The 24,323-nt window shown below is 47.7% G+C and overlaps 16 non-coding genes across 16 annotated transcripts; all 16 read right to left on the bottom strand.

The window, feature by feature from the left end:
* Nucleotides 1-810: 810 nt before the first annotated feature.
* Nucleotides 811-1,001, bottom strand: LOC142694079 (U2 spliceosomal RNA). Its single transcript, XR_012862353.1, has one exon. It is a non-coding gene; the product is annotated as a U2 spliceosomal RNA (small nuclear RNA).
* Nucleotides 1,002-2,305: 1,304 nt separating this feature from the next.
* On the bottom strand, nt 2,306-2,496 carry LOC142694067 (U2 spliceosomal RNA). The gene has a single exon (XR_012862342.1). It is a non-coding gene; the product is annotated as a U2 spliceosomal RNA (small nuclear RNA).
* Nucleotides 2,497-3,796: 1,300 nt separating this feature from the next.
* LOC142694055 (U2 spliceosomal RNA) lies at nt 3,797-3,987 on the bottom strand. The gene has a single exon (XR_012862331.1). It is a non-coding gene; the product is annotated as a U2 spliceosomal RNA (small nuclear RNA).
* A 1,287-nt stretch (nt 3,988-5,274) lies between these two features.
* LOC142694043 (U2 spliceosomal RNA) lies at nt 5,275-5,465 on the bottom strand. Its single transcript, XR_012862320.1, has one exon. It is a non-coding gene; the product is annotated as a U2 spliceosomal RNA (small nuclear RNA).
* A 1,292-nt stretch (nt 5,466-6,757) lies between these two features.
* LOC142694030 (U2 spliceosomal RNA) lies at nt 6,758-6,948 on the bottom strand. Its single transcript, XR_012862309.1, has one exon. It is a non-coding gene; the product is annotated as a U2 spliceosomal RNA (small nuclear RNA).
* Nucleotides 6,949-8,240: 1,292 nt separating this feature from the next.
* Nucleotides 8,241-8,431, bottom strand: LOC142694018 (U2 spliceosomal RNA). The gene has a single exon (XR_012862298.1). It is a non-coding gene; the product is annotated as a U2 spliceosomal RNA (small nuclear RNA).
* Nucleotides 8,432-9,719: 1,288 nt separating this feature from the next.
* Nucleotides 9,720-9,910, bottom strand: LOC142694006 (U2 spliceosomal RNA). The gene has a single exon (XR_012862287.1). It is a non-coding gene; the product is annotated as a U2 spliceosomal RNA (small nuclear RNA).
* Nucleotides 9,911-11,214: 1,304 nt separating this feature from the next.
* Nucleotides 11,215-11,405, bottom strand: LOC142693994 (U2 spliceosomal RNA). Its single transcript, XR_012862276.1, has one exon. It is a non-coding gene; the product is annotated as a U2 spliceosomal RNA (small nuclear RNA).
* Nucleotides 11,406-12,697: 1,292 nt separating this feature from the next.
* On the bottom strand, nt 12,698-12,888 carry LOC142693812 (U2 spliceosomal RNA). The gene has a single exon (XR_012862114.1). It is a non-coding gene; the product is annotated as a U2 spliceosomal RNA (small nuclear RNA).
* A 1,304-nt stretch (nt 12,889-14,192) lies between these two features.
* LOC142693801 (U2 spliceosomal RNA) lies at nt 14,193-14,383 on the bottom strand. The gene has a single exon (XR_012862104.1). It is a non-coding gene; the product is annotated as a U2 spliceosomal RNA (small nuclear RNA).
* A 1,284-nt stretch (nt 14,384-15,667) lies between these two features.
* On the bottom strand, nt 15,668-15,858 carry LOC142693982 (U2 spliceosomal RNA). The gene has a single exon (XR_012862265.1). It is a non-coding gene; the product is annotated as a U2 spliceosomal RNA (small nuclear RNA).
* Nucleotides 15,859-17,142: 1,284 nt separating this feature from the next.
* On the bottom strand, nt 17,143-17,333 carry LOC142693970 (U2 spliceosomal RNA). The gene has a single exon (XR_012862254.1). It is a non-coding gene; the product is annotated as a U2 spliceosomal RNA (small nuclear RNA).
* Nucleotides 17,334-18,625: 1,292 nt separating this feature from the next.
* Nucleotides 18,626-18,816, bottom strand: LOC142693957 (U2 spliceosomal RNA). The gene has a single exon (XR_012862242.1). It is a non-coding gene; the product is annotated as a U2 spliceosomal RNA (small nuclear RNA).
* A 1,304-nt stretch (nt 18,817-20,120) lies between these two features.
* LOC142693945 (U2 spliceosomal RNA) lies at nt 20,121-20,311 on the bottom strand. The gene has a single exon (XR_012862231.1). It is a non-coding gene; the product is annotated as a U2 spliceosomal RNA (small nuclear RNA).
* A 1,288-nt stretch (nt 20,312-21,599) lies between these two features.
* Nucleotides 21,600-21,790, bottom strand: LOC142693933 (U2 spliceosomal RNA). Its single transcript, XR_012862220.1, has one exon. It is a non-coding gene; the product is annotated as a U2 spliceosomal RNA (small nuclear RNA).
* A 1,285-nt stretch (nt 21,791-23,075) lies between these two features.
* On the bottom strand, nt 23,076-23,266 carry LOC142693920 (U2 spliceosomal RNA). The gene has a single exon (XR_012862209.1). It is a non-coding gene; the product is annotated as a U2 spliceosomal RNA (small nuclear RNA).
* Between the last annotated feature and the right edge of the window lie 1,057 nt (nt 23,267-24,323).

The following is a 24,323-nucleotide window of genomic DNA, read 5'->3' as shown; positions in this document are numbered from 1 at the left end:
CAAAGTTCCGTCTGAACTTTATATAAGACGGTGAGGCTCAGTCAGTCACTCAGTGTTGCCTGAGAGGGCAACACTGCAACAGCCGGCCGCCAGGCTGTCTTTTTTTTGCACAGCTAGTTGCCTCCAGGAGGCCACAAGAGGGAGACAAGGGACTGCAAAATGGAAAATAGGCATCCACTAACTTTACAGACAACTTCTCCTTGCTCCTACAACCTCCATCCTTGCACAGTTTGTTATTCTTCTAGGTAACATAGTAACAAATCCAAATTGCTGCTCTCTTTGTAGGCAAGCAAGGCTTTGTTGCAACTGCAATTCTTACTTCTTCTTGAAATGTAGGGACGACAGTACATTCCATCACATCCATCTAGTGTACACAGGTAGGTCCATTGTGGCGGGCAGGCGAGCGGGCGGGCTGCTTTATTGGCTGTTTGCTGTTCCCCTACTCCACTCCACTATTTGACTGTTGTGCTGCATCAATCAATCAATCAATCAATCAATCAATCAATCAATCAGTGGCTGGCTCAGGTGCAGCTCTTTAACTTACCTAAAAGGGAGGGCGGAGAGAAGACAAGGAAGGTGAATGAGGTGTTCCAATGTGAAATGCCGGAAACACAGAAACACAGACGACACACAACAAGAGGTGGCAATCTATTCATTAATTGCATTTAATCAATGAGCTCATTATCACTCATGCATTGTCCAACAGGTGTTGAAATAATGGGATTAAAAGGGGAGATCCCTTCAGAAAGACAGAAACAATAGCAAAGACAAAAAACACTTTTGGAATCTGCTTTTAGTCAACACATAAGGAAAGGGTGCACCGGTCCTGGAAATACTGCAATACCAGGTCAATGCGTGGAGTGGACAGAGCAAGCTCTATTTCCATCTCCCTGTTCTAAAAATCCATTTAATATATGGTCCCCAGATAGGGGACGTATCAGATATTAAACTGATAAGAACAGATACTACACTTGATCTTAGCCAAAAGGCCGAGAAGCGATAACCCGAACGGGCCGCGCGTTGCCCGAGCCTGCCCGATACTGCTGTTCAGCCCTTGCAGCGATTCAGCCTACTTCTAGGCAATTCCATGGGGCCCTGCAGGCTCACACACTCACAGCTACACGGGAGGTGAATAAAGGCCGGAGAGGAAGCCAGACAGGATTTGCTTCTTTTGCTTGCACCACAATGCAGTGCTGAAAGAGGAGGAATCTACATAAAAACGCCTTCCTGGCAACGCCCAAATGCCCTGCTGCCATGCAGATAAACACTGGCAGCGGCAGCAAGTGCATGCCCACAGCCACCCCTTGTTCCTTCACACCTTGTATCAGCTGTAATCCAGTCCAGTCCAGTGCTGCCTGCTGAGCAGCACTGACCAACACTGCCTGGGCCCAGGCTTTTATCTCTGAGGCCCCATTATGATGTCAGAAAGCTGGCTCTGGAATCCTGAGGGCTCCACTATGACACGTGCAAAGTTCCGTCTGAACTTTATATAAGACGGTGAGGCTCAGTCAGTCACTCAGTGTTGCCTGAGAGGGCAACACTGCAACAGCCGGCCGCCAGGCTGTCTTTTTTTTGCACAGCTAGTTGCCTCCAGGAGGCCACAAGAGGGAGACAAGGGACTGCAAAATGGAAAATAGGCATCCACCAACTTTACAGACAACTTCTCCTTGCTCCTACAACCTCCATCCTTGCACAGTTTGTTATTCTTCTAGGTAACATAGTAACAAATCCAAATTGCTGCTCTCTTTGTAGGCAAGCAAGGCTTTGTTGCAACTGCAATTCTTACTTCTTCTTGAAATGTAGGGACGACAGTACATTCCATCACATCCATCTAGTGTACACAGGTAGGTCCATTGTGGCGGGCAGGCGAGCGGGCGGGCTGCTTTATTGGCTGTTTGCTGTTCCCCTACTCCACTCCACTATTTGACTGTTGTGCTGCATCAATCAATCAATCAATCAATCAATCAATCAATCAATCAATCAATCAATCAATCAATCAATCAATCAGTGGCTGGCTCAGGTGCAGCTCTTTAACTTACCTAAAAGGGAGGGCGGAGAGAAGACAAGGAAGGTGAATGAGGTGTTCCAATGTGAAATGCCGGAAACACAGAAACACAGACGACACACAACAAGAGGTGGCAATCTATTCATTAATTGCATTTAATCAATGAGCTCATTATCACTCATGCATTGTCCAACAGGTGTTGAAATAATGGGATTAAAAGGGGAGATCCCTTCAGAAAGACAGAAACAATAGCAAAGACAAAAAACACTTTTGGAATCTGCTTTTAGTCAACACATAAGGAAAGGGTGCACCGGTCCTGGAAATACTGCAATACCAGGTCAATGCGTGGAGTGGACAGAGCAAGCTCTATTTCCATCTCCCTGTTCTAAAAATCCATTTAATATATGGTCCCCAGATAGGGGACGTATCAGATATTAAACTGATAAGAACAGATACTACACTTGATCTTAGCCAAAAGGCCGAGAAGCGATAACCCGAACGGGCCGCGCGTTGCCCGAGCCTGCCCGATACTGCTGTTCAGCCCTTGCAGCGATTCAGCCTACTTCTAGGCAATTCCATGGGGCCCTGCAGGCTCACACACTCACAGCTACACGGGAGGTGAATAAAGGCCGGAGAGGAAGCCAGACAGGATTTGCTTCTTTTGCTTGCACCACAATGCAGTGCTGAAAGAGGAGGAATCTACATAAAAACGCCTTCCTGGCAACGCCCAAATGCCCTGCTGCCATGCAGATAAACACTGGCAGCGGCAGCAAGTGCATGCCCACAGCCACCCTTTGTTCCTTCACACCTTGTATCAGCTGTAATCCAGTCCAGTCCAGTGCTGCCTGCTGAGCAGCACTGACCAACACTGCCTGGGCCAAGGCTTTTATCTCTGAGGCCCCATTATGATGTCAGAAAGCTGGCTCTGGAATCCTGAGGGCTCCACTATGACACGTGCAAAGTTCCGTCTGAACTTTATATAAGACGGTGAGGCTCAGTCAGTCACTCAGTGTTGCCTGAGAGGGCAACACTGCAACAGCCGGCCGCCAGGCTGTCTTTTTTTTGCACAGCTAGTTGCCTCCAGGAGGCCACAAGAGGGAGACAAGGGACTGCAAAATGGAAAATAGGCATCCACCAACTTTACAGACAACTTCTCCTTGCTCCTACAACCTCCATCCTTGCACAGTTTGTTATTCTTCTAGGTAACATAGTAACAAATCCAAATTGCTGCTCTCTTTGTAGGCAAGCAAGGCTTTGTTGCAACTGCAATTCTTACTTCTTCTTGAAATGTAGGGACGACAGTACATTCCATCACATCCATCTAGTGTACACAGGTAGGTCCATTGTGGCGGGCAGGCGAGCGGGCGGGCTGCTTTATTGGCTGTTTGCTGTTCCCCTACTCCACTCCACTATTTGACTGTTGTGCTGCATCAATCAATCAATCAATCAATCAATCAATCAATCAATCAATCAATCAATCAATCAATCAATCAGTGGCTGGCTCAGGTGCAGCTCTTTAACTTACCTAAAAGGGAGGGCGGAGAGAAGACAAGGAAGGTGAATGAGGTGTTCCAATGTGAAATGCCGGAAACACAGAAACACAGACGACACACAACAAGAGGTGGCAATCTATTCATTAATTGCATTTAATCAATGAGCTCATTATCACTCATGCATTGTCCAACAGGTGTTGAAATAATGGGATTAAAAGGGGAGATCCCTTCAGAAAGACAGAAACAATAGCAAAGACAAAAAACACTTTTGGAATCTGCTTTTAGTCAACACATAAGGAAAGGGTGCACCGGTCCTGGAAATACTGCAATACCAGGTCAATGCGTGGAGTGGACAGAGCAAGCTCTATTTCCATCTCCCTGTTCTAAAAATCCATTTAATATATGGTCCCCAGATAGGGGACGTATCAGATATTAAACTGATAAGAACAGATACTACACTTGATCTTAGCCAAAAGGCCGAGAAGCGATAACCCGAACGGGCCGCGCGTTGCCCGAGCCTGCCCGATACTGCTGTTCAGCCCTTGCAGCGATTCAGCCTACTTCTAGGCAATTCCATGGGGCCCTGCAGGCTCACACACTCACAGCTACACGGGAGGTGAATAAAGGCCGGAGAGGAAGCCAGACAGGATTTGCTTCTTTTGCTTGCACCACAATGCAGTGCTGAAAGAGGAGGAATCTACATAAAAACGCCTTCCTGGCAACGCCCAAATGCCCTGCTGCCATGCAGATAAACACTGGCAGCGGCAGCAAGTGCATGCCCACAGCCACCCCTTGTTCCTTCACACCTTGTATCAGCTGTAATCCAGTCCAGTCCAGTGCTGCCTGCTGAGCAGCACTGACCAGCACTGCCTGGGCCCAGCTTTTATCTCTGAGGCCCCATTATGATGTCAGAAAGCTGGCTCTGGAATCCTGAGGGCTCCACTATGACACGTGCAAAGTTCCGTCTGAACTTTATATAAGACGGTGAGGCTCAGTCAGTCACTCAGTGTTGCCTGAGAGGGCAACACTGCAACAGCCGGCCGCCAGGCTGTCTTTTTTTTGCACAGCTAGTTGCCTCCAGGAGGCCACAAGAGGGAGACAAGGGACTGCAAAATGGAAAATAGGCATCCACCAACTTTACAGACAACTTCTCCTTGCTCCTACAACCTCCATCCTTGCACAGTTTGTTATTCTTCTAGGTAACATAGTAACAAATCCAAATTGCTGCTCTCTTTGTAGGCAAGCAAGGCTTTGTTGCAACTGCAATTCTTACTTCTTCTTGAAATGTAGGGACAACAGTACATTCCATCACATCCATCTAGTGTACACAGGTAGGTCCATTGTGGCGGGCAGGCGAGCGGGCGGGCTGCTTTATTGGCTGTTTGCTGTTCCCCTACTCCACTCCACTATTTGACTGTTGTGCTGCATCAATCAATCAATCAATCAATCAATCAATCAATCAATCAATCAATCAATCAGTGGCTGGCTCAGGTGCAGCTCTTTAACTTACCTAAAAGGGAGGGCGGAGAGAAGACAAGGAAGGTGAATGAGGTGTTCCAATGTGAAATGCCGGAAACACAGAAACACAGACGACACACAACAAGAGGTGGCAATCTATTCATTAATTGCATTTAATCAATGAGCTCATTATCACTCATGCATTGTCCAACAGGTGTTGAAATAATGGGATTAAAAGGGGAGATCCCTTCAGAAAGACAGAAACAATAGCAAAGACAAAAAACACTTTTGGAATCTGCTTTTAGTCAACACATAAGGAAAGGGTGCACCGGTCCTGGAAATACTGCAATACCAGGTCAATGCGTGGAGTGGACAGAGCAAGCTCTATTTCCATCTCCCTGTTCTAAAAATCCATTTAATATATGGTCCCCAGATAGGGGACGTATCAGATATTAAACTGATAAGAACAGATACTACACTTGATCTTAGCCAAAAGGCCGAGAAGCGATAACCCGAACGGGCCGCGCGTTGCCCGAGCCTGCCCGATACTGCTGTTCAGCCCTTGCAGCGATTCAGCCTACTTCTAGGCAATTCCATGGGGCCCTGCAGGCTCACACACTCACAGCTACACGGGAGGTGAATAAAGGCCGGAGAGGAAGCCAGACAGGATTTGCTTCTTTTGCTTGCACCACAATGCAGTGCTGAAAGAGGAGGAATCTACATAAAAACGCCTTCCTGGCAACGCCCAAATGCCCTGCTGCCATGCAGATAAACACTGGCAGCGGCAGCAAGTGCATGCCCACAGCCACCCCTTGTTCCTTCACACCTTGTATCAGCTGTAATCCAGTCCAGTCCAGTGCTGCCTGCTGAGCAGCACTGACCAACACTGCCTGGGCCCAGGCTTTTATCTCTGAGGCCCCATTATGATGTCAGAAAGCTGGCTCTGGAATCCTGAGGGCTCCACTATGACACGTGCAAAGTTCCGTCTGAACTTTATATAAGACGGTGAGGCTCAGTCAGTCACTCAGTGTTGCCTGAGAGGGCAACACTGCAACAGCCGGCCGCCAGGCTGTCTTTTTTTTGCACAGCTAGTTGCCTCCAGGAGGCCACAAGAGGGAGACAAGGGACTGCAAAATGGAAAATAGGCATCCACCAACTTTACAGACAACTTCTCCTTGCTCCTACAACCTCCATCCTTGCACAGTTTGTTATTCTTCTAGGTAACATAGTAACAAATCCAAATTGCTGCTCTCTTTGTAGGCAAGCAAGGCTTTGTTGCAACTGCAATTCTTACTTCTTCTTGAAATGTAGGGACGACAGTACATTCCATCACATCCATCTAGTGTACACAGGTAGGTCCATTGTGGCGGGCAGGCGAGCGGGCGGGCTGCTTTATTGGCTGTTTGCTGTTCCCCTACTCCACTCCACTATTTGACTGTTGTGCTGCATCAATCAATCAATCAATCAATCAATCAATCAATCAATCAATCAATCAATCAATCAGTGGCTGGCTCAGGTGCAGCTCTTTAACTTACCTAAAAGGGAGGGCGGAGAGAAGACAAGGAAGGTGAATGAGGTGTTCCAATGTGAAATGCCAGAAACACAGAAACACAGACGACACACAACAAGAGGTGGCAATCTATTCATTAATTGCATTTAATCAATGAGCTCATTATCACTCATGCATTGTCCAACAGGTGTTGAAATAATGGGATTAAAAGGGGAGATCCCTTCAGAAAGACAGAAACAATAGCAAAGACAAAAAACACTTTTGGAATCTGCTTTTAGTCAACACATAAGGAAAGGGTGCACCGGTCCTGGAAATACTGCAATACCAGGTCAATGCGTGGAGTGGACAGAGCAAGCTCTATTTCCATCTCCCTGTTCTAAAAATCCATTTAATATATGGTCCCCAGATAGGGGACGTATCAGATATTAAACTGATAAGAACAGATACTACACTTGATCTTAGCCAAAAGGCCGAGAAGCGATAACCCGAACGGGCCGCGCGTTGCCCGAGCCTGCCCGATACTGCTGTTCAGCCCTTGCAGCGATTCAGCCTACTTCTAGGCAATTCCATGGGGCCCTGCAGGCTCACACACTCACAGCTACACGGGAGGTGAATAAAGGCCGGAGAGGAAGCCAGACAGGATTTGCTTCTTTTGCTTGCACCACAATGCAGTGCTGAAAGAGGAGGAATCTACATAAAAACGCCTTCCTGGCAACGCCCAAATGCCCTGCTGCCATGCAGATAAACACTGGCAGCGGCAGCAAGTGCATGCCCACAGCCACCCCTTGTTCCTTCACACCTTGTATCAGCTGTAATCCAGTCCAGTCCAGTGCTGCCTGCTGAGCAGCACTGACCAACACTGCCTGGGCCCAGGCTTTTATCTCTGAGGCCCCATTATGATGTCAGAAAGCTGGCTCTGGAATCCTGAGGGCTCCACTATGACACGTGCAAAGTTCCGTCTGAACTTTATATAAGACGGTGAGGCTCAGTCAGTCACTCAGTGTTGCCTGAGAGGGCAACACTGCAACAGCCGGCCGCCAGGCTGTCTTTTTTTTGCACAGCTAGTTGCCTCCAGGAGGCCACAAGAGGGAGACAAGGGACTGCAAAATGGAAAATAGGCATCCACCAACTTTACAGACAACTTCTCCTTGCTCCTACAACCTCCATCCTTGCACAGTTTGTTATTCTTCTAGGTAACATAGTAACAAATCCAAATTGCTGCTCTCTTTGTAGGCAAGCAAGGCTTTGTTGCAACTGCAATTCTTACTTCTTCTTGAAATGTAGGGACGACAGTACATTCCATCACATCCATCTAGTGTACACAGGTAGGTCCATTGTGGCGGGCAGGCGAGCGGGCGGGCTGCTTTATTGGCTGTTTGCTGTTCCCCTACTCCACTCCACTATTTGACTGTTGTGCTGCATCAATCAATCAATCAATCAATCAATCAATCAATCAATCAATCAATCAATCAATCAGTGGCTGGCTCAGGTGCAGCTCTTTAACTTACCTAAAAGGGAGGGCGGAGAGAAGACAAGGAAGGTGAATGAGGTGTTCCAATGTGAAATGCCGGAAACACAGAAACACAGACGACACACAACAAGAGGTGGCAATCTATTCATTAATTGCATTTAATCAATGAGCTCATTATCACTCATGCATTGTCCAACAGGTGTTGAAATAATGGGATTAAAAGGGGAGATCCCTTCAGAAAGACAGAAACAATAGCAAAGACAAAAAACACTTTTGGAATCTGCTTTTAGTCAACACATAAGGAAAGGGTGCACCGGTCCTGGAAATACTGCAATACCAGGTCAATGCGTGGAGTGGACAGAGCAAGCTCTATTTCCATCTCCCTGTTCTAAAAATCCATTTAATATATGGTCCCCAGATAGGGGACGTATCAGATATTAAACTGATAAGAACAGATACTACACTTGATCTTAGCCAAAAGGCCGAGAAGCGATAACCCGAACGGGCCGCGCGTTGCCCGAGCCTGCCCGATACTGCTGTTCAGCCCTTGCAGCGATTCAGCCTACTTCTAGGCAATTCCATGGGGCCCTGCAGGCTCACACACTCACAGCTACACGGGAGGTGAATAAAGGCCGGAGAGGAAGCCAGACAGGATTTGCTTCTTTTGCTTGCACCACAATGCAGTGCTGAAAGAGGAGGAATCGACATAAAAACGCCTTCCTGGCAACGCCCAAATGCCCTGCTGCCATGCAGATAAACACTGGCAGCGGCAGCAAGTGCATGCCCACAGCCACCCCTTGTTCCTTCACACCTTGTATCAGCTGTAATCCAGTCCAGTCCAGTGCTGCCTGCTGAGCAGCACTGACCAACACTGCCTGGGCCCAGGCTTTTATCTCTGAGGCCCCATTATGATGTCAGAAAGCTGGCTCTGGAATCCTGAGGGCTCCACTATGACACGTGCAAAGTTCCGTCTGAACTTTATATAAGACGGTGAGGCTCAGTCAGTCACTCAGTGTTGCCTGAGAGGGCAACACTGCAACAGCCGGCCGCCAGGCTGTCTTTTTTTTGCACAGCTAGTTGCCTCCAGGAGGCCACAAGAGGGAGACAAGGGACTGCAAAATGGAAAATAGGCATCCACCAACTTTACAGACAACTTCTCCTTGCTCCTACAACCTCCATCCTTGCACAGTTTGTTATTCTTCTAGGTAACATAGTAACAAATCCAAATTGCTGCTCTCTTTGTAGGCAAGCAAGGCTTTGTTGCAACTGCAATTCTTACTTCTTCTTGAAATGTAGGGACGACAGTACATTCCATCACATCCATCTAGTGTACACAGGTAGGTCCATTGTGGCGGGCAGGCGAGCGGGCGGGCTGCTTTATTGGCTGTTTGCTGTTCCCCTACTCCACTCCACTATTTGACTGTTGTGCTGCATCAATCAATCAATCAATCAATCAATCAATCAATCAATCAATAAATCAATCAGTGGCTGGCTCAGGTGCAGCTCTTTAACTTACCTAAAAGGGAGGGCGGAGAGAAGACAAGGAAGGTGAATGAGGTGTTCCAATGTGAAATGCCGGAAACACAGAAACACAGACGACACACAACAAGAGGTGGCAATCTATTCATTAATTGCATTTAATCAATGAGCTCATTATCACTCATGCATTGTCCAACAGGTGTTGAAATAATGGGATTAAAAGGGGAGATCCCTTCAGAAAGACAGAAACAATAGCAAAGACAAAAAACACTTTTGGAATCTGCTTTTAGTCAACACATAAGGAAAGGGTGCACCGGTCCTGGAAATACTGCAATACCAGGTCAATGCGTGGAGTGGACAGAGCAAGCTCTATTTCCATCTCCCTGTTCTAAAAATCCATTTAATATATGGTCCCCAGATAGGGGACGTATCAGATATTAAACTGATAAGAACAGATACTACACTTGATCTTAGCCAAAAGGCCGAGAAGCGATAACCCGAACGGGCCGCGCGTTGCCCGAGCCTGCCCGATACTGCTGTTCAGCCCTTGCAGCGATTCAGCCTACTTCTAGGCAATTCCATGGGGCCCTGCAGGCTCACACACTCACAGCTACACGGGAGGTGAATAAAGGCCGGAGAGGAAGCCAGACAGGATTTGCTTCTTTTGCTTGCACCACAATGCAGTGCTGAAAGAGGAGGAATCTACATAAAAACGCCTTCCTGGCAACGCCCAAATGCCCTGCTGCCATGCAGATAAACACTGGCAGCGGCAGCAAGTGCATGCCCACAGCCACCCCTTGTTCCTTCACACCTTGTATCAGCTGTAATCCAGTCCAGTCCAGTGCTGCCTGCTGAGCAGCACTGACCAACACTGCCTGGGCCCAGGCTTTTATCTCTGAGGCCCCATTATGATGTCAGAAAGCTGGCTCTGGAATCCTGAGGGCTCCACTATGACACGTGCAAAGTTCCGTCTGAACTTTATATAAGACGGTGAGGCTCAGTCAGTCACTCAGTGTTGCCTGAGAGGGCAACACTGCAACAGCCGGCCGCCAGGCTGTCTTTTTTTTGCACAGCTAGTTGCCTCCAGGAGGCCACAAGAGGGAGACAAGGGACTGCAAAATGGAAAATAGGCATCCACCAACTTTACAGACAACTTCTCCTTGCTCCTACAACCTCCATCCTTGCACAGTTTGTTATTCTTCTAGGTAACATAGTAACAAATCCAAATTGCTGCTCTCTTTGTAGGCAAGCAAGGCTTTGTTGCAACTGCAATTCTTACTTCTTCTTGAAATGTAGGGACGACAGTACATTCCATCACATCCATCTAGTGTACACAGGTAGGTCCATTGTGGCGGGCAGGCGAGCGGGCGGGCTGCTTTATTGGCTGTTTGCTGTTCCCCTACTCCACTCCACTATTTGACTGTTGTGCTGCATCAATCAATCAATCAATCAATCAATCAATCAATCAATCAATCAATCAATCAATCAATCAATCAATCAGTGGCTGGCTCAGGTGCAGCTCTTTAACTTACCTAAAAGGGAGGGCGGAGAGAAGACAAGGAAGGTGAATGAGGTGTTCCAATGTGAAATGCCGGAAACACAGAAACACAGACGACACACAACAAGAGGTGGCAATCTATTCATTAATTGCATTTAATCAATGAGCTCATTATCACTCATGCATTGTCCAACAGGTGTTGAAATAATGGGATTAAAAGGGGAGATCCCTTCAGAAAGACAGAAACAATAGCAAAGACAAAAAACACTTTTGGAATCTGCTTTTAGTCAACACATAAGGAAAGGGTGCACCGGTCCTGGAAATACTGCAATACCAGGTCAATGCGTGGAGTGGACAGAGCAAGCTCTATTTCCATCTCCCTGTTCTAAAAATCCATTTAATATATGGTCCCCAGATAGGGGACGTATCAGATATTAAACTGATAAGAACAGATACTACACTTGATCTTAGCCAAAAGGCCGAGAAGCGATAACCCGAACGGGCCGCGCGTTGCCCGAGCCTGCCCGATACTGCTGTTCAGCCCTTGCAGCGATTCAGCCTACTTCTAGGCAATTCCATGGGGCCCTGCAGGCTCACACACTCACAGCTACACGGGAGGTGAATAAAGGCCGGAGAGGAAGCCAGACAGGATTTGCTTCTTTTGCTTGCACCACAATGCAGTGCTGAAAGAGGAGGAATCTACATAAAAACGCCTTCCTGGCAACGGCCAAATGCCCTGCTGCCATGCAGATAAACACTGGCAGCGGCAGCAAGTGCATGCCCACAGCCACCCCTTGTTCCTTCACACCTTGTATCAGCTGTAATCCAGTCCAGTCCAGTGCTGCCTGCTGAGCAGCACTGACCAATACTGCCTGGGTCCAGGCTTTTATCTCTGAGGCCCCATTATGATGTCAGAAAGCTGGCTCTGGAATCCTGAGGGCTCCACTATGACACGTGCAAAGTTCCGTCTGAACTTTATATAAGACGGTGAGGCTCAGTCAGTCACTCAGTGTTGCCTGAGAGGGCAACACTGCAACAGCCGGCCGCCAGGCTGTCTTTTTTTTGCACAGCTAGTTGCCTCCAGGAGGCCACAAGAGGGAGACAAGGGACTGCAAAATGGAAAATAGGCATCCACCAACTTTACAGACAACTTCTCCTTGCTCCTACAACCTCCATCCTTGCACAGTTTGTTATTCTTCTAGGTAACATAGTAACAAATCCAAATTGCTGCTCTCTTTGTAGGCAAGCAAGGCTTTGTTGCAACTGCAATTCTTACTTCTTCTTGAAATGTAGGGACGACAGTACATTCCATCACATCCATCTAGTGTACACAGGTAGGTCCATTGTGGCGGGCAGGCGAGCGGGCGGGCTGCTTTATTGGCTGTTTGCTGTTCCCCTACTCCACTCCACTATTTGACTGTTGTGCTGCATCAATCAATCAATCAATCAATCAATCAATCAATCAATCAATCAATCAATCAATCAGTGGCTGGCTCAGGTGCAGCTCTTTAACTTACCTAAAAGGGAGGGCGGAGAGAAGACAAGGAAGGTGAATGAGGTGTTCCAATGTGAAATGCCGGAAACACAGAAACACAGACGACACACAACAAGAGGTGGCAATCTATTCATTAATTGCATTTAATCAATGAGCTCATTATCACTCATGCATTGTCCAACAGGTGTTGAAATAATGGGATTAAAAGGGGAGATCCCTTCAGAAAGACAGAAACAATAGCAAAGACAAAAAACACTTTTGGAATCTGCTTTTAGTCAACACATAAGGAAAGGGTGCACCGGTCCTGGAAATACTGCAATACCAGGTCAATGCGTGGAGTGGACAGAGCAAGCTCTATTTCCATCTCCCTGTTCTAAAGATCCATTTAATATATGGTCCCCAGATAGGGGACGTATCAGATATTAAACTGATAAGAACAGATACTACACTTGATCTTAGCCAAAAGGCCGAGAAGCGATAACCCGAACGGGCCGCGTGTTGCCCGAGCCTGCCCGATACTGCTGTTCAGCCCTTGCAGCGATTCAGCCTACTTCTAGGCAATTCCATGGGGCCCTGCAGGCTCACACACTCACAGCTACACGGGAGGTGAATAAAGGCCGGAGAGGAAGCCAGACAGGATTTGCTTCTTTTGCTTGCACCACAATGCAGTGCTGAAAGAGGAGGAATCGACATAAAAACGCCTTCCTGGCAACGCCCAAATGCCCTGCTGCCATGCAGATAAACACTGGCAGCGGCAGCAAGTGCATGCCCACAGCCACCCCTTGTTCCTTCACACCTTGTATCAGCTGTAATCCAGTCCAGTCCAGTGCTGCCTGCTGAGCAGCACTGACCAACACTGCCTGGGCCCAGGCTTTTATCTCTGAGGCCCCATTATGATGTCAGAAAGCTGGCTCTGGAATCCTGAGGGCTCCACTATGACACGTGCAAAGTTCCGTCTGAACTTTATATAAGACGGTGAGGCTCAGTCAGTCACTCAGTGTTGCCTGAGAGGGCAACACTGCAACAGCCGGCCGCCAGGCTGTCTTTTTTTTGCACAGCTAGTTGCCTCCAGGAGGCCACAAGAGGGAGACAAGGGACTGCAAAATGGAAAATAGGCATCCACCAACTTTACAGACAACTTCTCCTTGCTCCTACAACCTCCATCCTTGCACAGTTTGTTATTCTTCTAGGTAACATAGTAACAAATCCAAATTGCTGCTCTCTTTGTAGGCAAGCAAGGCTTTGTTGCAACTGCAATTCTTACTTCTTCTTGAAATGTAGGGACGACAGTACATTCCATCACATCCATCTAGTGTACACAGGTAGGTCCATTGTGGCGGGCAGGCGAGCGGGCGGGCTGCTTTATTGGCTGTTTGCTGTTCCCCTACTCCACTCCACTATTTGACTGTTGTGCTGCATCAATCAATCAATCAATCAATCAATCAATCAATCAATCAATCAATCAATCAATCAATCAATCAATCAGTGGCTGGCTCAGGTGCAGCTCTTTAACTTACCTAAAAGGGAGGGCGGAGAGAAGACAAGGAAGGTGAATGAGGTGTTCCAATGTGAAATGCCGGAAACACAGAAACACAGACGACACACAACAAGAGGTGGCAATCTATTCATTAATTGCATTTAATCAATGAGCTCATTATCACTCATGCATTGTCCAACAGGTGTTGAAATAATGGGATTAAAAGGGGAGATCCCTTCAGAAAGACAGAAACAATAGCAAAGACAAAAAACACTTTTGGAATCTGCTTTTAGTCAACACATAAGGAAAGGGTGCACCAGTCCTGGAAATACTGCAATACCAGGTCAATGCGTGGAGTGGACAGAGCAAGCTCTATTTCCATCTCCCTGTTCTAAAAATCCATTTAATATATGGTCCCCAGATAGGGGACGTATCAGATATTAAACTGATAAGAACAGATACTACACTTGATCTTAGCCAAAAGGCCGAGAAGCGATAACCCGAACGGGCCGCGCGTTGCCCGAGCCTGCCCGATACTGCTGTTCAGCCCTTGCAGCGATTCAGCCTACTTCTAGGCAATTCCATGGGGCCCTGCAGGCTCACACACTCACAGCTACACGGGAGGTGAATAAAGGCCGGAGAGGAAGCCAGACAGGATTTGCTTCTTTTGCTTGCACCACAATGCAGTGCTGAAAGAGGAGGAATCTACATAAAAACGCCTTCCTGGCAACGCCCAAATGCCCTGCTGCCATGCAGATAAACACTGGCAGCGGCAGCAAGTGCATGCCCACAGCCACCCCTTGTTCCTTCACACCTTGTATCAGCTGTAATCCAGTCCAGTCCAGTGCTGCCTGCTGAGCAGCACTGACCAACACTGCCTGGGCCCAGGCTTTTATCTCTGAGGCCCCATTATGATGTCAGAAAGCTGGCTCTGGAATCCTGAGGGCTCCACTATGACACGTGCAAAGTTCCGTCTGAACTTTATATAAGACGGTGAGGCTCAGTCAGTCACTCAGTGTTGCCTGAGAGGGCAACACTGCAACAGCCGGCCGCCAGGCTGTCTTTTTTTTGCACAGCTAGTTGCCTCCAGGAGGCCACAAGAGGGAGACAAGGGACTGCAAAATGGAAAATAGGCATCCACCAACTTTACAGACAACTTCTCCTTGCTCCTACAACCTCCATCCTTGCACAGTTTGTTATTCTTCTAGGTAACATAGTAACAAATCCAAATTGCTGCTCTCTTTGTAGGCAAGCAAGGCTTTGTTGCAACTGCAATTCTTACTTCTTCTTGAAATGTAGGGACGACAGTACATTCCATCACATCCATCTAGTGTACACAGGTAGGTCCATTGTGGCGGGCAGGCGAGCGGGCGGGCTGCTTTATTGGCTGTTTGCTGTTCCCCTACTCCACTCCACTATTTGACTGTTGTGCTGCATCAATCAATCAATCAATCAATCAATCAATCAATCAATCAATCAATCAGTGGCTGGCTCAGGTGCAGCTCTTTAACTTACCTAAAAGGGAGGGCGGAGAGAAGACAAGGAAGGTGAATGAGGTGTTCCAATGTGAAATGCCGGAAACACAGAAACACAGACGACACACAACAAGAGGTGGCAATCTATTCATTAATTGCATTTAATCAATGAGCTCATTATCACTCATGCATTGTCCAACAGGTGTTGAAATAATGGGATTAAAAGGGGAGATCCCTTCAGAAAGACAGAAACAATAGCAAAGACAAAAAACACTTTTGGAATCTGCTTTTAGTCAACACATAAGGAAAGGGTGCACCGGTCCTGGAAATACTGCAATACCAGGTCAATGCGTGGAGTGGACAGAGCAAGCTCTATTTCCATCTCCCTGTTCTAAAAATCCATTTAATATATGGTCCCCAGATAGGGGACGTATCAGATATTAAACTGATAAGAACAGATACTACACTTGATCTTAGCCAAAAGGCCGAGAAGCGATAACCCGAACGGGCCGCGCGTTGCCCGAGCCTGCCCGATACTGCTGTTCAGCCCTTGCAGCGATTCAGCCTACTTCTAGGCAATTCCATGGGGCCCTGCAGGCTCACACACTCACAGCTACACGGGAGGTGAATAAAGGCCGGAGAGGAAGCCAGACAGGATTTGCTTCTTTTGCTTGCACCACAATGCAGTGCTGAAAGAGGAGGAATCTACATAAAAACGCCTTCCTGGCAACGCCCAAATGCCCTGCTGCCATGCAGATAAACACTGGCAGCGGCAGCAAGTGCATGCCCACAGCCACCCCTTGTTCCTTCACACCTTGTATCAGCTGTAATCCAGTCCAGTCCAGTGCTGCCTGCTGAGCAGCACTGACCAACACTGCCTGGGCCCAGGCTTTTATCTCTGAGGCCCCATTATGATGTCAGAAAGCTGGCTCTGGAATCCTGAGGGCTCCACTATGACACGTGCAAAGTTCCGTCTGAACTTTATATAAGACGGTGAGGCTCAGTCAGTCACTCAGTGTTGCCTGAGAGGGCAACACTGCAACAGCCGGCCGCCAGGCTGTCTTTTTTTTGCACAGCTAGTTGCCTCCAGGAGGCCACAAGAGGGAGACAAGGGACTGCAAAATGGAAAATAGGCATCCACCAACTTTACAGACAACTTCTCCTTGCTCCTACAACCTCCATCCTTGCACAGTTTGTTATTCTTCTAGGTAACATAGTAACAAATCCAAATTGCTGCTCTCTTTGTAGGCAAGCAAGGCTTTGTTGCAACTGCAATTCTTACTTCTTCTTGAAATGTAGGGACGACAGTACATTCCATCACATCCATCTAGTGTACACAGGTAGGTCCATTGTGGCGGGCAGGCGAGCGGGCAGGCTGCTTTATTGGCTGTTTGCTGTTCCCCTACTCCACTCCACTATTTGACTGTTGTGCTGCATCAATCAATCAATCAATCAATCAATCAATCAATCAATCAATCAATCAGTGGCTGGCTCAGGTGCAGCTCTTTAACTTACCTAAAAGGGAGGGCGGAGAGAAGACAAGGAAGGTGAATGAGGTGTTCCAATGTGAAATGCCGGAAACACAGAAACACAGACGACACACAACAAGAGGTGGCAATCTATTCATTAATTGCATTTAATCAATGAGCTCATTATCACTCATGCATTGTCCAACAGGTGTTGAAATAATGGGATTAAAAGGGGAGATCCCTTCAGAAAGACAGAAACAATAGCAAAGACAAAAAACACTTTTGGAATCTGCTTTTAGTCAACACATAAGGAAAGGGTGCACCGGTCCTGGAAATACTGCAATACCAGGTCAATGCGTGGAGTGGACAGAGCAAGCTCTATTTCCATCTCCCTGTTCTAAAAATCCATTTAATATATGGTCCCCAGATAGGGGACGTATCAGATATTAAACTGATAAGAACAGATACTACACTTGATCTTAGCCAAAAGGCCGAGAAGCGATAACCCGAACGGGCCGCGCGTTGCCCGAGCCTGCCCGATACTGCTGTTCAGCCCTTGCAGCGATTCAGCCTACTTCTAGGCAATTCCATGGGGCCCTGCAGGCTCACACACTCACAGCTACACGGGAGGTGAATAAAGGCCGGAGAGGAAGCCAGACAGGATTTGCTTCTTTTGCTTGCACCACAATGCAGTGCTGAAAGAGGAGGAATCGACATAAAAACGCCTTCCTGGCAACGCCCAAATGCCCTGCTGCCATGCAGATAAACACTGGCAGCGGCAGCAAGTGCATGCCCACAGCCACCCCTTGTTCCTTCACACTTTGTATCAGCTGTAATCCAGTCCAGTCCAGTGCTGCCTGCTGAGCAGCACTGACCAACACTGCCTGGGCCCAGGCTTTTATCTCTGAGGCCCCATTATGATGTCAGAAAGCTGGCTCTGGAATCCTGAGGGCTCCACTATGACACGTGCAAAGTTCCGTCTGAACTTTATATAAGACGGTGAGGCTCAGTCAGTCACTCAGTGTTGCCTGAGAGGGCAACACTGCAACAGCCGGCCGCCAGGCTGTCTTTTTTTTGCACAGCTAGTTGCCTCCAGGAGGCCACAAGAGGGAGACAAGGGACTGCAAAATGGAAAATAGGCATCCACCAACTTTACAGACAACTTCTCCTTGCTCCTACAACCTCCATCGTTGCACAGTTTGTTATTCTTCTAGGTAACATAGTAACAAATCCAAATTGCTGCTCTCTTTGTAGGCAAGCAAGGCTTTGTTGCAACTGCAATTCTTACTTCTTCTTGAAATGTAGGGACGACAGTACATTCCATCACATCCATCTAGTGTACACAGGTAGGTCCATTGTGGCGGGCAGGCGAGCGGGCGGGCTGCTTTATTGGCTGTTTGCTGTTCCCCTACTCCACTCCACTATTTGACTGTTGTGCTGCATCAATCAATCAATCAATCAATCAATCAATCAATCAATCAATCAATCAATCAATCAGTGGCTGGCTCAGGTGCAGCTCTTTAACTTACCTAAAAGGGAGGGCGGAGAGAAGACAAGGAAGGTGAATGAGGTGTTCCAATGTGAAATGCCGGAAACACAGAAACACAGACGACACACAACAAGAGGTGGCAATCTATTCATTAATTGCATTTAATCAATGAGCTCATTATCACTCATGCATTGTCCAACAGGTGTTGAAATAATGGGATTAAAAGGGGAGATCCCTTCAGAAAGACAGAAACAATAGCAAAGACAAAAAACACTTTTGGAATCTGCTTTTAGTCAACACATAAGGAAAGGGTGCACCGGTCCTGGAAATACTGCAATACCAGGTCAATGCGTGGAGTGGACAGAGCAAGCTCTATTTCCATCTCCCTGTTCTAAAAATCCATTTAATATATGGTCCCCAGATAGGGGACGTATCAGATATTAAACTGATAAGAACAGATACTACACTTGATCTTAGCCAAAAGGCCGAGAAGCGATAACCCGAACGGGCCGCGCGTTGCCCGAGCCTGCCCGATACTGCTGTTCAGCCCTTGCAGCGATTCAGCCTACTTCTAGGCAATTCCATGGGGCCCTGCAGGCTCACACACTCACAGCTACACGGGAGGTGAATAAAGGCCGGAGAGGAAGCCAGACAGGATTTGCTTCTTTTGCTTGCACCACAATGCAGTGCTGAAAGAGGAGGAATCGACATAAAAACGCCTTCCTGGCAACGCCCAAATGCCCTGCTGCCATGCAGATAAACACTGGCAGCGGCAGCAAGTGCATGCCCACAGCCACCCCTTGTTCCTTCACACCTTGTATCAGCTGTAATCCAGTCCAGTCCAGTGCTGCCTGCTGAGCAGCACTGACCAACACTGCCTGGGCCCAGGCTTTTATCTCTGAGGCCCCATTATGATGTCAGAAAGCTGGCTCTGGAATCCTGAGGGCTCCACTATGACACGTGCAAAGTTCCGTCTGAACTTTATATAAGACGGTGAGGCTCAGTCAGTCACTCAGTGTTGCCTGAGAGGGCAACACTGCAACAGCCGGCCGCCAGGCTGTCTTTTTTTTGCACAGCTAGTTGCCTCCAGGAGGCCACAAGAGGGAGACAAGGGACTGCAAAATGGAAAATAGGCATCCACCAACTTTACAGACAACTTCTCCTTGCTCCTACAACCTCCATCCTTGCACAGTTTGTTATTCTTCTAGGTAACATAGTAACAAATCCAAATTGCTGCTCTCTTTGTAGGCAAGCAAGGCTTTGTTGCAACTGCAATTCTTACTTCTTCTTGAAATGTAGGGACGACAGTACATTCCATCACATCCATCTAGTGTACACAGGTAGGTCCATTGTGGCGGGCAGGCGAGCGGGCGGGCTGCTTTATTGGCTGTTTGCTGTTCCCCTACTCCACTCCACTATTTGACTGTTGTGCTGCATCAATCAATCAATCAATCAATCAATCAATCAATCAATCAATCAATCAATCAATCAATCAATCAATCAGTGGCTGGCTCAGGTGCAGCTCTTTAACTTACCTAAAAGGGAGGGCGGAGAGAAGACAAGGAAGGTGAATGAGGTGTTCCAATGTGAAATGCCGGAAACACAGAAACACAGACGACACACAACAAGAGGTGGCAATCTATTCATTAATTGCATTTAATCAATGAGCTCATTATCACTCATGCATTGTCCAACAGGTGTTGAAATAATGGGATTAAAAGGGGAGATCCCTTCAGAAAGACAGAAACAATAGCAAAGACAAAAAACACTTTTGGAATCTGCTTTTAGTCAACACATAAGGAAAGGGTGCACCGGTCCTGGAAATACTGCAATACCAGGTCAATGCGTGGAGTGGACAGAGCAAGCTCTATTTCCATCTCCCTGTTCTAAAAATCCATTTAATATATGGTCCCCAGATAGGGGACGTATCAGATATTAAACTGATAAGAACAGATACTACACTTGATCTTAGCCAAAAGGCCGAGAAGCGATAACCCGAACGGGCCGCGCGTTGCCCGAGCCTGCCCGATACTGCTGTTCAGCCCTTGCAGCGATTCAGCCTACTTCTAGGCAATTCCATGGGGCCCTGCAGGCTCACACACTCACAGCTACACGGGAGGTGAATAAAGGCCGGAGAGGAAGCCAGACAGGATTTGCTTCTTTTGCTTGCACCACAATGCAGTGCTGAAAGAGGAGGAATCTACATAAAAACGCCTTCCTGGCAACGCCCAAATGCCCTGCTGCCATGCAGATAAACACTGGCAGCGGCAGCAAGTGCATGCCCACAGCCACCCCTTGTTCCTTCACACCTTGTATCAGCTGTAATCCAGTCCAGTCCAGTGCTGCCTGCTGAGCAGCACTGACCAACACTGCCTGGGCCCAGGCTTTTATCTCTGAGGCCCCATTATGATGTCAGAAAGCTGGCTCTGGAATCCTGAGGGCTCCACTATGACACGTGCAAAGTTCCGTCTGAACTTTATATAAGACGGTGAGGCTCAGTCAGTCACTCAGTGTTGCCTGAGAGGGCAACACTGCAACAGCCGGCCGCCAGGCTGTCTTTTTTTTGCACAGCTAGTTGCCTCCAGGAGGCCACAAGAGGGAGACAAGGGACTGCAAAATGGAAAATAGGCATCCACCAACTTTACAGACAACTTCTCCTTGCTCCTACAACCTCCATCCTTGCACAGTTTGTTATTCTTCTAGGTAACATAGTAACAAATCCAAATTGCTGCTCTCTTTGTAGGCAAGCAAGGCTTTGTTGCAACTGCAATTCTTACTTCTTCTTGAAATGTAGGGACGACAGTACATTCCATCACATCCATCTAGTGTACACAGGTAGGTCCATTGTGGCGGGCAGGCGAGCGGGCGGGCTGCTTTATTGGCTGTTTGCTGTTCCCCTACTCCACTCCACTATTTGACTGTTGTGCTGCATCAATCAATCAATCAATCAATCAATCAATCAATCAATCAATCAATCAATCAGTGGCTGGCTCAGGTGCAGCTCTTTAACTTACCTAAAAGGGAGGGCGGAGAGAAGACAAGGAAGGTGAATGAGGTGTTCCAATGTGAAATGCCGGAAACACAGAAACACAGACGACACACAACAAGAGGTGGCAATCTATTCATTAATTGCATTTAATCAATGAGCTCATTATCACTCATGCATTTTCCAACAGGTGTTGAAATAATGGGATTAAAAGGGGAGATCCCTTCAGAAAGACAGAAACAATAGCAAAGACAAAAAACACTTTTGGAATCTGCTTTTAGTCAACACATAAGGAAAGGGTGCACCGGTCCTGGAAATACTGCAATACCAGGTCAATGCGTGGAGTGGACAGAGCAAGCTCTATTTCCATCTCCCTGTTCTAAAAATCCATTTAATATATGGTCCCCAGATAGGGGACGTATCAGATATTAAACTGATAAGAACAGATACTACACTTGATCTTAGCCAAAAGGCCGAGAAGCGATAACCCGAACGGGCCGCGCGTTGCCCGAGCCTGCCCGATACTGCTGTTCAGCCCTTGCAGCGATTCAGCCTACTTCTAGGCAATTCCATGGGGCCCTGCAGGCTCACACACTCACAGCTACACGGGAGGTGAATAAAGGCCGGAGAGGAAGCCAGACAGGATTTGCTTCTTTTGCTTGCACCACAATGCAGTGCTGAAAGAGGAGGAATCTACATAAAAACGCCTTCCTGGCAACGCCCAAATGCCCTGCTGCCATGCAGATAAACACTGGCAGCGGCAGCAAGTGCATGCCCACAGCCACCCCTTGTTCCTTCACACCTTGTATCAGCTGTAATCCAGTCCAGTCCAGTGCTGCCTGCTGAGCAGCACTGACCAACACTGCCTGGGCCCAGGCTTTTATCTCTGAGGCCCCATTATGATGTCAGAAAGCTGGCTCTGGAATCCTGAGGGCTCCACTATGACACGTGCAAAGTTCCGTCTGAACTTTATATAAGACGGTGAGGCTCAGTCAGTCACTCAGTGTTGCCTGAGAGGGCAACACTGCAACAGCCGGCCGCCAGGCTGTCTTTTTTTTGCACAGCTAGTTGCCTCCAGGAGGCCACAAGAGGGAGACAAGGGACTGCAAAATGGAAAATAGGCATCCACCAACTTTACAGACAACTTCTCCTTGCTCCTACAACCTCCATCCTTGCACAGTTTGTTATTCTTCTAGGTAACATAGTAACAAATCCAAATTGCTGCTCTCTTTAGCAAGGCTTTGTTGCAACTGCAATTCTTACTTCTTCTTGAAATGTAGGGACGACAGTACATTCCATCACATCCATCTAGTGTACACAGGTAGGTCCATTGTGGCGGGCAGGCGAGCGGGCGGGCTGCTTTATTGGCTGTTTGCTGTTCCCCTACTCCACTCCACTATTTGACTGTTGTGCTGCATCAATCAATCAATCAATCAATCAATCAATCAATCAATCAATCAATCAATCAATCAGTGGCTGGCTCAGGTGCAGCTCTTTAACTTACCTAAAAGGGAGGGCGGAGAGAAGACAAGGAAGGTGAATGAGGTGTTCCAATGTGAAATGCCGGAAACACAGAAACACAGACGACACACAACAAGAGGTGGCAATCTATTCATTAATTGCATTTAATCAATGAGCTCATTATCACTCATGCATTGTCCAACAGGTGTTGAAATAATGGGATTAAAAGGGGAGATCCCTTCAGAAAGACAGAAACAATAGCAAAGACAAAAAACACTTTTGGAATCTGCTTTTAGTCAACACATAAGGAAAGGGTGCACCGGTCCTGGAAATACTGCAATACCAGGTCAATGCGTGGAGTGGACAGAGCAAGCTCTATTTCCATCTCCCTGTTCTAAAAATCCATTTAATATATGGTCCCCAGATAGGGGACGTATCAGATATTAAACTGATAAGAACAGATACTACACTTGATCTTAGCCAAAAGGCCGAGAAGCGATAACCCGAACGGGCCGCGCGTTGCCCGAGCCTGCCCGATACTGCTGTTCAGCCCTTGCAGCGATTCAGCCTACTTCTAGGCAATTCCATGGGGCCCTGCAGGCTCACACACTCACAGCTACACGGGAGGTGAATAAAGGCCGGAGAGGAAGCCAGACAGGATTTGCTTCTTTTGCTTGCACCACAATGCAGTGCTGAAAGAGGAGGAATCTACATAAAAACGCCTTCCTGGCAACGCCCAAATGCCCTGCTGCCATGCAGATAAACACTGGCAGCGGCAGCAAGTGCATGCCCACAGCCACCCCTTGTTCCTTCACACCTTGTATCAGCTGTAATCCAGTCCAGTCCAGTGCTGCCTGCTGAGCAGCACTGACCAACACTGCCTGGGCCCAGGCTTTTATCTCTGAGGCCCCATTATGATGTCAGAAAGCTGGCTCTGGAATCCTGAGGGCTCCACTATGACACGTGCAAAGTTCCGTCTGAACTTTATATAAGACGGTGAGGCTCAGTCAGTCACTCAGTGTTGCCTGAGAGGGCAACACTGCAACAGCCGGCCGCCAGGCTGTCTTTTTTTTGCACAGCTAGTTGCCTCCAGGAGGCCACAAGAGGGAGACAAGGGACTGCAAAATGGAAAATAGGCATCCACCAACTTTACAGACAACTTCTCCTTGCTCCTACAACCTCCATCCTTGCACAGTTTGTTATTCTTCTAGGTAACATAGTAACAAATCCAAATTGCTGCTCTCTTTGTAGGCAAGCAAGGCTTTGTTGCAACTGCAATTCTTACTTCTTCTTGAAATGTAGGGACGACAGTACATTCCATCACATCCATCTAGTGTACACAGGTAGGTCCATTGTGGCGGGCAGGCGAGCGGGCGGGCTGCTTTATTGGCTGTTTGCTGTTCCCCTACTCCACTCCACTATTTGACTGTTGTGCTGCATCAATCAATCAATCAATCAATCAATCAATCAATCAATCAATCAATCAATCAGTGGCTGGCTCAGGTGCAGCTCTTTAACTTACCTAAAAGGGAGGGCGGAGAGAAGACAAGGAAGGTG

This window comes from Rhinoderma darwinii, assembly GCF_050947455.1.
Source record: "Rhinoderma darwinii isolate aRhiDar2 chromosome 5 unlocalized genomic scaffold, aRhiDar2.hap1 SUPER_5_unloc_45, whole genome shotgun sequence".
NCBI lineage: Eukaryota > Metazoa > Chordata > Amphibia > Anura > Rhinodermatidae > Rhinoderma > Rhinoderma darwinii.
The sequence above is the reverse complement of the archived record's forward strand: the minus strand, read 5'-3'. Positions and strand labels throughout refer to the sequence as shown.